The 10,435-nt window shown below is 45.4% G+C and overlaps 1 pseudogene across 1 annotated transcript in view; it reads left to right on the forward strand.

Moving 5' to 3' along the window:
- LOC106010838 (citrate synthase, mitochondrial pseudogene) overlaps nt 1-10,213 on the forward strand; it is a 36,871-nt pseudogene extending 26,658 nt beyond the window's left edge. Inside the window, exon 7 of the transcript XR_002388505.2 lies at nt 472-10,213. The product of XR_002388505.2 is annotated as a citrate synthase, mitochondrial pseudogene (transcript). The remainder of the gene's footprint in view (nt 1-471) is intronic.
- Nucleotides 10,214-10,435: the final 222 nt, after the last annotated feature.

Raw genomic sequence — 10,435 nt, forward strand, 5'->3', positions numbered from 1 at the left:
CACTGATGTTTCTCTGTGGCAGCCTTTGGGGTCACCAGTAGTCACCATGGATCTGCATGTTCAAGCCTCCCCTCCCACGTAGTTAGTCAGGGTTCAGGGAGAAAGTGCTGCTTGCTACCTCTTTCTTCTTTGTTGAAGTCTCCTCGATCTTCCTATTGGCTTCAGTTGTCACTTCAGATCCTTGATGGGCCCTGGGGACCCACCTCCTTCCTTTTCTTCAACAGAGGTCACATTGTGTTTCCTACACACACCAGCCTCTCCTATAGAGCCAAGACGTCTGGTTCTGCATCCTCCAGCACATAGCATCCCTGTGGGAGAGCTAGTTAAATGTGTGCAGAGAAAGCACCCAATGGCTACCCATCCAGGGACACAAGTGTCTAGGAAGGCAAGAAGCTTCACCTACAGGGAGTGCAGGGAGGTAACCTCCTAAAGGCTACATTGTATTTTTTTTTTTTTTTTTTTTTGTACCAGGGATCGAACTCGGGTTCTTGCGCTTGCGCAGCAGGCGGCGAAACCACTGAGCTAAATCCCCAGCCCGAGGCTACATTGTAGTAGAATGGAAAGTGCTTTGTGGCCAGCAGGAAGAGAGAAAGTTGGAAAGGAAGAGAGAAGAAAAGTCGCTTGGAGGTACAGCCTGGGAGACTAAAGCTGGAAGAGGCTCTTCTTTCACTGCTGCCCAGGGTGAAGGAGGATGCTAAGTAAAAAGGCAAACAAGGGAACAGAGAAATCCATCTGTCTCTGCTGGGCCCCTTGGTAAATTCAGCTCCTAAGTGCTAATTTCGGAAGCCTTTTTCTTACTGAAAAGATGTTTAGGACAGCTTCCTCGAACACTTTGCCCTTCCTTTCTCCTGAGGTAGAATGAGAATCCCTCCGGGTGAAGGTTAGAGAATAGCTTCACTGTGTCCATGGGAACGTCCTCCTCTGGAAATAATGCCTCTTCCCATTTATGTGAGTGTTTTCAGTGTGTGTCTCTTTGGAAAAATTCAAGTACTATCCAGGTAAGTATAGTTTTTCTAATTATCAACTTATACTTGGTGAATTTTTTTCCATAAGAGAGGTAAAAATGAATAAATTATAGAGCTCAAAGCCAGAGAAAGCTTCCCAAAACAGAGCTCTAATTTACCTAAGAAAAAGTTTGATGAGGGGCTGGGGATTTAGCTCAGTAGTTCTTTTTTTTTTGGTACCAGAGATTGAACTCGGCTCCTTGCTCTTGCAAGGCAGGCAGCGGAACCACTGAGCTAAATCCCTGGCCCTTAGCTCAGTAGTTCTGCAGCCTGCCTTGCAAGTGCAAGGTCCCAGGTTCAATAATTGGTACAAAAAGAAAAAAAAGAAAAGAAAAAGTTTGGTGAATATCACTGGGGTTTTTTTGATATTGTGTACATTAGTGATACAGAATGATGAGATTTGCCTTGGTACATTGATATATGTATATAACCTATTTTGATACTTTCATCCCCATTCCTCCCACCCAATTCCCTTCCTCACCTCCAAAAACTCTGCATTTTATTTTATTTTTTTGGTACCGGGGATTGAACTCAGGACCTTACACTTGCGAGGCAGGCGGCGGAACCACTGAGCTAAATCCCTGGCCTAACTCTGCATTTTATCATTAAGTTTTTTTGTTTATATATATATTTTATAGTATATGTTTTACGATGACTATGTCTTACTTTTGTAATAAGAAACAAAGCTATCCATTCATTTAAATCATAAGAATTGCTGATTCAGGTAGAGGTTATAAGGAAAAAAAGGCAGAGTGCTGAGACAACTTTACTCAGATTGGGGAGGCTAGTAGGATAAGAGATTGAGTGAATTTGTTTTCTGTGCTGTATAACAAAGTACTATAAATTTTGTGGTTTAAAACAGCACCTAGGGGCAGGGATTTAGCTCAATGGTGCCACTGCCTGCTTCGAAAGCCCAAGGTCCTGAGCTCGATCCCTGGTACCAAAAAAAAAGATGCATTAGGGGCTGAGGATTTAGCTCAGTGGTGCTGCTACCTGTTTCACAAGTGCAAGGTCCCAAGTTTGATCCCTGGTACAAAGAGAAAACCAAACCAAACCACACCCATTTGTTAGCTTGCACACCGTGGGTCAGGAGTCCGTTCATGGTGCACACTTCACCCCATGTAAGGCTGCATCACGGGGCTGGCTAGGGCTTGGTTCCATCTGGAGGTCTGACTAGCACTGAATCTGTTTCCAGGCCCACTCAGGTTGTTGGCAGAATTCAGTTCCTTGCTGCTGTAAGACCAAGGGTCTGGCTTTGCTGATTGTTGCCTGGACACTGCTTTTAGTTCTAGAGACTGCTCATACTTTCTTGCCACATGGACTTTTCCTAGGTCGTTTTCCAAAATGGGAGTGTGATTCTTTGAAGCCAGAGTGGGCGAAAGAAAGCTAGCAAGATGTCTTACAAAACATAATCTAGTCATAGACTTTGCATGTTCTGTCAGAAGCACTCACAGGACCCACCACACAGAAGGGGAGGGGATTACACAAGGATGTGAGTACCAAGGAGTAGAGATCCTGGGACCAACTCATGCTCTGGCCCCTACAAGGAGCTCAAAATTTCCTATGGGAGGGGCTGGGGATGTAGCTCAGTGGCCAGCACCTGCCTTGCAAGCCCAAAGTCGTGAGTTCGATCCCCAGTACTGCAAAAACAAAAAACGAAAAACAAAAAAACTTCCTGTGGGATCTGTATCCACTTGTCAGTCAACAGTCTAGTACATTCCAGTGGCTGTCCTACTGCCAGCATCAGTGATCTTGCATTTGACAGAGCGATGTTCTGGGGAGTTAATGCCCCTTGAGCAGCTTTGTCCAAGGATAGGTGGGAATTGGAGGTTCCCTAGATGTCTTGCTCCTTGAGCAGGAAAGCTCAGGTTTGTTCTGCACCGTCCCACAGAGGCCCCAGCAGGACTGAGACAGGTTGCAGTTAAGGTGTGTAGCAGAAGCTTGCTTAATGACTGTTACGGCTTGTGTTTAGCATGGTGCAGTGCTTGGCCTGAGAGCACTAGAATTCAGGGCGTGAGTGCTACTTTCCTTAAGTAGTCTGAATAGGAGAAAAGGGCAGGAAGATTCTGTTAAGGTCCCTTGTTGCTTTTGCTGTCTTCCACCATGAACTGCTGCCCCTCTGTCACCCTGCCTTGGAGCCAGCCTATTATGGACTGAAACCTCTATGAACAGAAGCTAAATAAAACTCTTCCCCTTTAACTTTGGGTGTCGGGAAATTTGTCTCAGCAACGAGAAAAAAGTAACTAAGCCAGTGGTGTTCCTTTTCTTGGCTTCCTTCCCTTTCTTGTCTCACTTCCCACCTTCTGGTCTTCCTGGGATCAACTCTTTAAAAACAACAAGTTGGTTCATGGAGGGAGAAAGTACAGTGGCTGCTAGAGGTTGGCAGAGAAAGGAATGAAGCAGGATAGCTTCAGTTTTACAAGATGGAAAGAATTATGGAGCTAGTTGTTGATGATGGCAGCTCAACATTGTGAATGTATTTACTACCACTGAGTTGTACACTTAAACATAGCTAAGATGGTAAATTATATGTTATTGTATTTTGCCACAATAAAACAATTTGGGAGAAAAAACCAAATTGTACTCAAATCCTGCCTTAAAGTCTGATTGTGGGACAACCTAACGCAAGACAGTAGGAGTCAGTAATTAATTTGGGGTAGCAAAGGAAAAAAGTGCTTACAGCTGAACTTGGGGTGATTTATACCTGAAGGAATAGTCCTTTTATAACTAAAAGGAACCTGGAATCATCAAGAACTAGGAATTAGAGAAAGAGTGTAACATGCCTCAGGTTGAAAAAAGAGAAACAAAAAATCGGGCATGACCTTCATCAAGTTCATCAAATGCTCCTAAGCTGGGGATGCGTCAGCACCCTGATTCCTCAGTGGAGTGTAGCAGCTTTCTGCACCTTGGACTGCTGACCGTGAGCACAGCGATTCGTCTGCGTCACAGCAGAAGGCACGGAAGAGACACAGAGGCCCTGCAGTGATCAGTAGAGGAGGCTTGCCACTTCCTCATCAATGACATCCTGACTTTTCTTAGCTATCTAAAAGATAGTTAAAAATCCATAAAAAAAACAAACCTCGTGATTCTCCTTGTGAAACTTAGGTGTTCAGTATTCCACAGCTAAGATGATATCATCACCACCCTGTGTTTTGGTACCGGGGATCGAACTGGAGACCTGCTTTCGAGGCAGGGGGCGAAACCACTGAGCTAAATCCACGGCCCTCACCACCCATGCTTGCAAGCAGAACACGGAGGTCTCAGCCTGGTTCCTTCCTCTTCCTCGCCTTGTGTGCCACCACCAAGTCCTGTGGTTTTACCTCCTCAGTTTCTTTTGAGTTTATCTATTTCTCTCTGTAGCCATCCCCATAGCTACCCCAGTCCAAGTCTCTGCCATTTGTGGACTTCCAAAATAGTCTCCTAACAATTTTAGATATTCCACTTGACTGGATGCAGGGATGCCCCGCTAGCTGGTAAATCATTATTTCTGAGTGTTCTGTGAGGGTGTCTTGAATTACTGAACTAAGGAAGCCCCTTTCTCAATGTGGGCAGGCACGTTCAATCCACTGAGGGCCCAGACAGAACAAAAAGGCAGAGAAAAGGTGAATTCACTTCTCTCCTGGAGTAGGATACCCTTCTCCTGCCCTTGAACATTAGAGCTCTGGCCTTTGGACTCCAGGATTGCGCCCACAGCCATCAAGTTTCTCAGTCTTTGGATTTGATTGAGAGCTGTAGCACTGACTCCTGGTGCTTAGTCCTTCAGATTTGGACTGAATCACACCACTAGATACCCTGGTCTCCAGCTTGTAAGCAGCATATCATCAGACTTCCCTATCTCCACACTCATGAGACTGATTCCCCGCATAACCCCTCTACCCCTCTGATTCTTACTCTGGAGAATCTTGATGAGTACAAGCTGGTGTGGAAGACTCTCCCTGACTCACTGCTTACTTCCATACACCCCACCCTAGGATGCATATATACACTCATAGACCCACATACCCCATCTATTTTTGGAATTTAATCATAGTTTTATGTAATGTAAAATACTTGTAAATATATGTTGTTCTGATACAGTTAAATTTGAAGAACTACAAAGAATAAAACACTAAGCGCTTATGTAGTCATGATCCAGAATTAACACTGTTAACAAATGGTAACTTTCTGCCATATTTAATAATTTCCTTTTCTTTTTTTGGTGGTACTGGGGGTTGAACCCAGGACCTTTGCATTGAGCTACATCTTCAGCCCCTTTATAATATTTTTTGAAACAGAGTCTTTCTAGATCACTAGATTGCCTGGGCTGGGCTGGAATTTGGGATCCTCTGCCTCACCTCCCAGAGTGCTGGAATTATGGGCAGTGCTACCACACCCAGATATGGCAAAGTCCACTTGAAGCACCGGGCATGGTAGCACATACCTATTATCCCAGCACTTGGGAGATAACAGCAAGAGCATTGTCTCCTGGGCTGGGCTACAGACTGACTTCAAGGCTGGCCTGGAATACACAGCAAGACCCTGTTTCAAAAACAAACCAGTACCACAAATCAGTTGGCTGTGCTGGTCCTGGAGATGCCAGCTGTGCTTGGTACTGTGTCTGGACTACTGACCCAGGTGTTTGGTGAAGAGGCGCTAAGTGTTGCTGAGCACATGGCTAAGGCCTTTTCGGCATGCTTTCTCCCCTGCTTCTCCTGTAGTAGTTAGCAGATATGGCTAAATGAACTTCAGAATAGCTGCTTCCAGTTACAGGATAGGACATTAAAGGGAAAATAATCTCCTTACCAATTGCTAATACCAGCCAATCTGTGTGTTCTAGATTGAGAAGTATACCTTAGCCCCAGAACACCGTAAACTCAGCATATTTTGCCAGGAGTGAAGATACTGGTTTTTAAGAACCAGGGGATCTTATGGCTTTATGTCATTAACACACTTGTCACCTCTAATTAGACCCAATTGGGCCCAATGAGCTCCATCACAGTGAAACTCAGAACTTGCTAATAATACAGTGTGAATGGGCAGCAGCATTTATCTTTAAATCGGTACCTTTTTTTTTTTTTTTGATGGAAAGTGAGGAAGAGAGGAAAACGTGACCTTTGGAATCAAGCAGAGCTGCTTGGTTCCTGTCCCAAAGCTGCCTCTGACCTGTGGGTATTACCTAAACTCTATGGTATGAGAACAAAAATCCTCTTATGAGTAGCAGAGAGAATTCAGAGAGAGCACTGAGTGCTACATCAGAGACATGATTGGCACTTCCTCAGCTGAATTTGGAGACTGTAAAACTTATGACGCTGGGGCCGGGGATTTAGCTCAGTGGTTCTGGCACCTGCCTTGCAAGCGGCGAGGTCCCGAGTTCGATCCCTGGTTCAAAAAATAAAAACAAAACTTATGACTCTGGGTCATGCCTGGAAGAAATGAATACAATGTGAAGAACAGCACCAAGAGACCATACCGGCTGCACAGCCTGCTGCCCTGCAGTCATCCGGACACTGGCGAGCCCAGCCCAGGTGAGCGCCATTGTTCTGATCCTATTAAGCAAGCCACAGTGAGGTTCAGTGTTTGGGAGTGGCCTCCTTTAGTCATCTATTGCATTGCCTTGGTGCAGAAAGGTTCCATCTCAGCTCTGTACAGAGCTGCTCATTCTCTTTTCATTTTCGGAAGATGGTTGAGACTTTGGCCTCTGAGTGACCATGGAGCTCTGAGGCTTCTAATGTAGGTCCTCGGCCCTGGGTTCCTACTCACAGCCAAAGACACTGCTGTCAGAGGTGGAGGACATTTGCCTCCCCATAGTAACCAGGCTGGGAAAGCAGAATCTCTCTGTCCACATCTGAAGGGAACAGTTCTGGCCACTTGTCCGCAGACCCTGTCCACAGTCGAGGATTTGGCCTCTCACTGTAGCAACCTTCTCAATGGGCAGAACACCTGGGTTCTGTAATTCTGTCTCTTGCTCCACCTTCACCTATGAGTAATGTTAGGCTGGGTGAACATGACCAAAGGAAGCATACGTTATTGAGGGACTGTGAGCTTGTTGGCCCTATGCCCACAGGCATCTCATGGCCTCCCTGAAGAGGTGTGTTGCAAAGGATGACAACGTTCTTGTTTCAAACAGTATGACACTAAAGATAATGGGGTTGGGGGAGATGCCCAAATGACATCTCTTGATTCTTACCTAGGAAAAGACAAATAAATTTTGGCAGCTGGAGTTCAAGCCGATACTTTCTTTACCTAACCTATTCTTTCAGTCTTTGCAAGCTGGTTTCACAAGGTTTTAAGTAAGTCACCCAATGTGGGTGGCGCATTATCTCCTGGGAACTACTCTCAGATGCTGAAATATCATCCAAGAATGAGCAAGACAGTTTCCCAAAGCCAAGGGCTTCTTTGGGGCCCACAATTATATCATTGTGTGCTACCTAGCACACAAATTTGTGGATTGATTTGTAAACCCCAATAGATGGTTGGTCAGGCATTAAAAATCTGTGGAACTGTAAGGTCTGGCACTTATCCTTTGCTCCTTGATTGTAACCCTGTTGCCCTAGAGCTAAGCCGGCAGGTAAACGTCTAAGTGTTTACCACAGAGTCCCTATCTTGTAGTGTGGCCATTCGAGATTTGGGCTTTGGCGAGATACTAAACACACAGATGTCAATTAGGAAACTGGAATCCAGTCATTACTCAGAGACCAAATCTTTCAACACACTGTCTCAAGCTGTAATTAAAGGCAATGAGCTGTGTTATTGGGAGAACAAAAACAGAGGCAGACAACTATTTTTGGAATTGTTCTTATCTCCAATATAACCTGCTTTACATTTTATCAACTTGTTTGCATGATTTCCAACCTTAGCATTAATCAAAATAAAACGTCATAAAACGACATATTTGTGTAGTGGACATATTTGTGAAGTGGCCCAGGGAAAGCATGGAGAAGAGTTAATGAAAGGAAGACAGGAGAGTTTCGGGTTTTTTTATCCCCTAAAAGAAAGTTAGAAAAGATGAGCGGGGGCGTGCTGATGAACGCCTGTAATCCCAGCACTCAGGGAGGCCGAGGCAGGAGGATTGCCACAAGTTCAAGGCCAGCCTGGACTACATAGTGAGTTTAAAGCCAGCCTGAACTACAGTGAGACCCTGTGAAAAAAAAAAAAGCAGGGCCGGGAATCTAGCTCAGTGGTTCCACTGAAAGGTCCCCAGTTCGATCCTCAGTACCAAAAAAAAAGAAAAAAAAAAAAGTAAAATAATGAAACTCCATAGTGTTGCATCACATTTTAAAAGGTGGTGCAGTTCAATTTTGACCTAAACTTGCTCTTCATATTTTTTGTATCTCAACTCAAATTGTAGTTGTTAGAATATATTTAAGGCCTCCTCAACATTGTCCACCAATTGGCGTGGCCTGCAGGGCAGCGGTGGCGGCTTCTGTTCCTGTGCAGCTCTCTCCTCCTGCTGCCCTTCCCACCAGACCCGGCGTTTGCCCTTCATGGCTCTACTGTGGCTGCCTGGCTCTTGGAGCCAAGAATTCATCCTGTCTTGTTCTTGCTTCTTGGCATGCAGTGCTTCTTCCATGAAAGACATATTGGTCAACTTACCTAAGGGACAGGCCAGAATTAAGGCCTTCAGACAGTAACATGGCAAGATTATGGTGGACCGAATCATGGTGGTATGAGAGACATGAAGGGACTGATCTATGAAACATCAGTTCTTGATCCTGATAAGGGCATCCACTTCCAAGGCCACAGTGTCGCTGAATGCTAGAAACTGCTCCCCAAGGCTAAGGATGGAGAAGAACCCCTGCCTAAAGGTTTATTCTGAGGGACAGGTACCTTGGCTCTCAAAAAAGTGGGCAAAGAGAGCAGCTCTGCCTTCTCATGTGGTCACCATGCTGGACAGCTTTCCTAGCAATCGATAGCCCACGTCTCAGCTAAGTGCAGCTATTACAGCCCTCAACAGTGACAGTAACTTGGCCTGGGCATGGGCAGAGGGTACCAGCTGAACCAAGTACTGGGAGTTGATTATGAAGACTGTATGAGTCTGATTCCAAAGGTGCCTTGTGCTTCAGCAAAGATCTACCAGAATCCTTACCATGATGGCAGCAGTACTGGGGCCACTGTCTCTCAGCTGGGCTGGTCCCACAGTTTCACCAACATGTTAGGCTATGCTCAGTTCACAGAACTCATGTACTCATACCTCACCATCCACAGTGACAATGAGGATGGCAGTGTCTGTCTCCATACCAGCCACTTGGTGGGCAGTGCCCTTTCAGACCTTTACCTGTCACTGCAGCAGGCATGAATGCGCTGGCAGGGCCTCTGCATGAACTGGCAAATCAAGAAGTGCTTGTCAGGCTAATGCAACTATAAAAGGAAGTTGGCAAAGATGTGTCAGATGTGAAATTACAAGACTATATCTGGAACACACTCAACTCAGGATGGCTTGTCCCAGGCTATGGCGATGCGGTACTAAGACCAATCCAAGGTATTCCTGTCAACCAGAGTTTGCTGTGAAACACCTGCCTAATGACCCCATGTTTAAGTTGGTCACTCAACTATATAAGATTGTGGCCAATATTCTCCTAGAACAAGGCAAGGCCAAGAATCCTTGGCCCACAGATACTCACAGTGGGGTACTGTTCCAATACTATGGGATGACAGAGATGAATTATTACACAGTCCTGTTTGGAGTGACATGGGCACTGCATGTGCTAGCACAGCTTATCTGGAGCCAAGCCTTAGATTTTCTTCTAGAAAGACCTAAATCTATGAGCATGGATGGTTTGATGAAGTTTGTAGACTCTAAATCAGGATAAAATTGGAGACTAGAGGGAAACTGACTACCAGAGGATAAGGAAGCTTAACAGCAAAAAAGTAGTATAGCTTTGTTTCAGAGGGCCTTTGAAGACTTAAGATTAAAGATTAAATTGTATCTGAGGCACTGAAAATACATTTGAAATTAAAATATAAATGAAGACTTTAAAAGAGAAAGTGGTTGTTCTTCCTGGCCAGCTCCCTCCCCCTGCCTGTTAGGAGTCCCCCGCTGGCCATGGGATGAGCAGGACTAATGCATGTGATGTGGCTTAGGTTTGGCCCCACCGTCTCCAGACTGCGAATCTGGCCCCTCTTTCTCTGGGTCAGAGAAGGTTACAGATAATCTGGCGTCGCTCTGGAGCTTTTGCATGTACTTTGCCCAGCCCTCTAGGCCAGGAAACCAAGACCTTGCCCCTCCTGTCTCCACAGAGATCATTTTGGATCATCAGCTGTACCAAGCACTCTCTCATGCACAGAGATACCTCCTAGCAGGACCTACTGGGAGCTGAACATGGTATGGCAGGGTTTTTTATACTACTGAGTAACCATGAAGGCATGGCTTTTGTTTTGACTGGCACCTAGGGTTGCATTTGATTTTCCTTTTTAAAAATGTCCCAGTAAAGTCTGAAAGCGCTCTGTTTCCA

This window comes from Heterocephalus glaber, unplaced genomic scaffold, assembly GCF_053883595.1.
Source record: "Heterocephalus glaber isolate CG9 unplaced genomic scaffold, H.glaber_assembly_v1.0 deba00001600, whole genome shotgun sequence".
Classification (NCBI taxonomy): Eukaryota; Metazoa; Chordata; class Mammalia; order Rodentia; family Bathyergidae; genus Heterocephalus; species Heterocephalus glaber.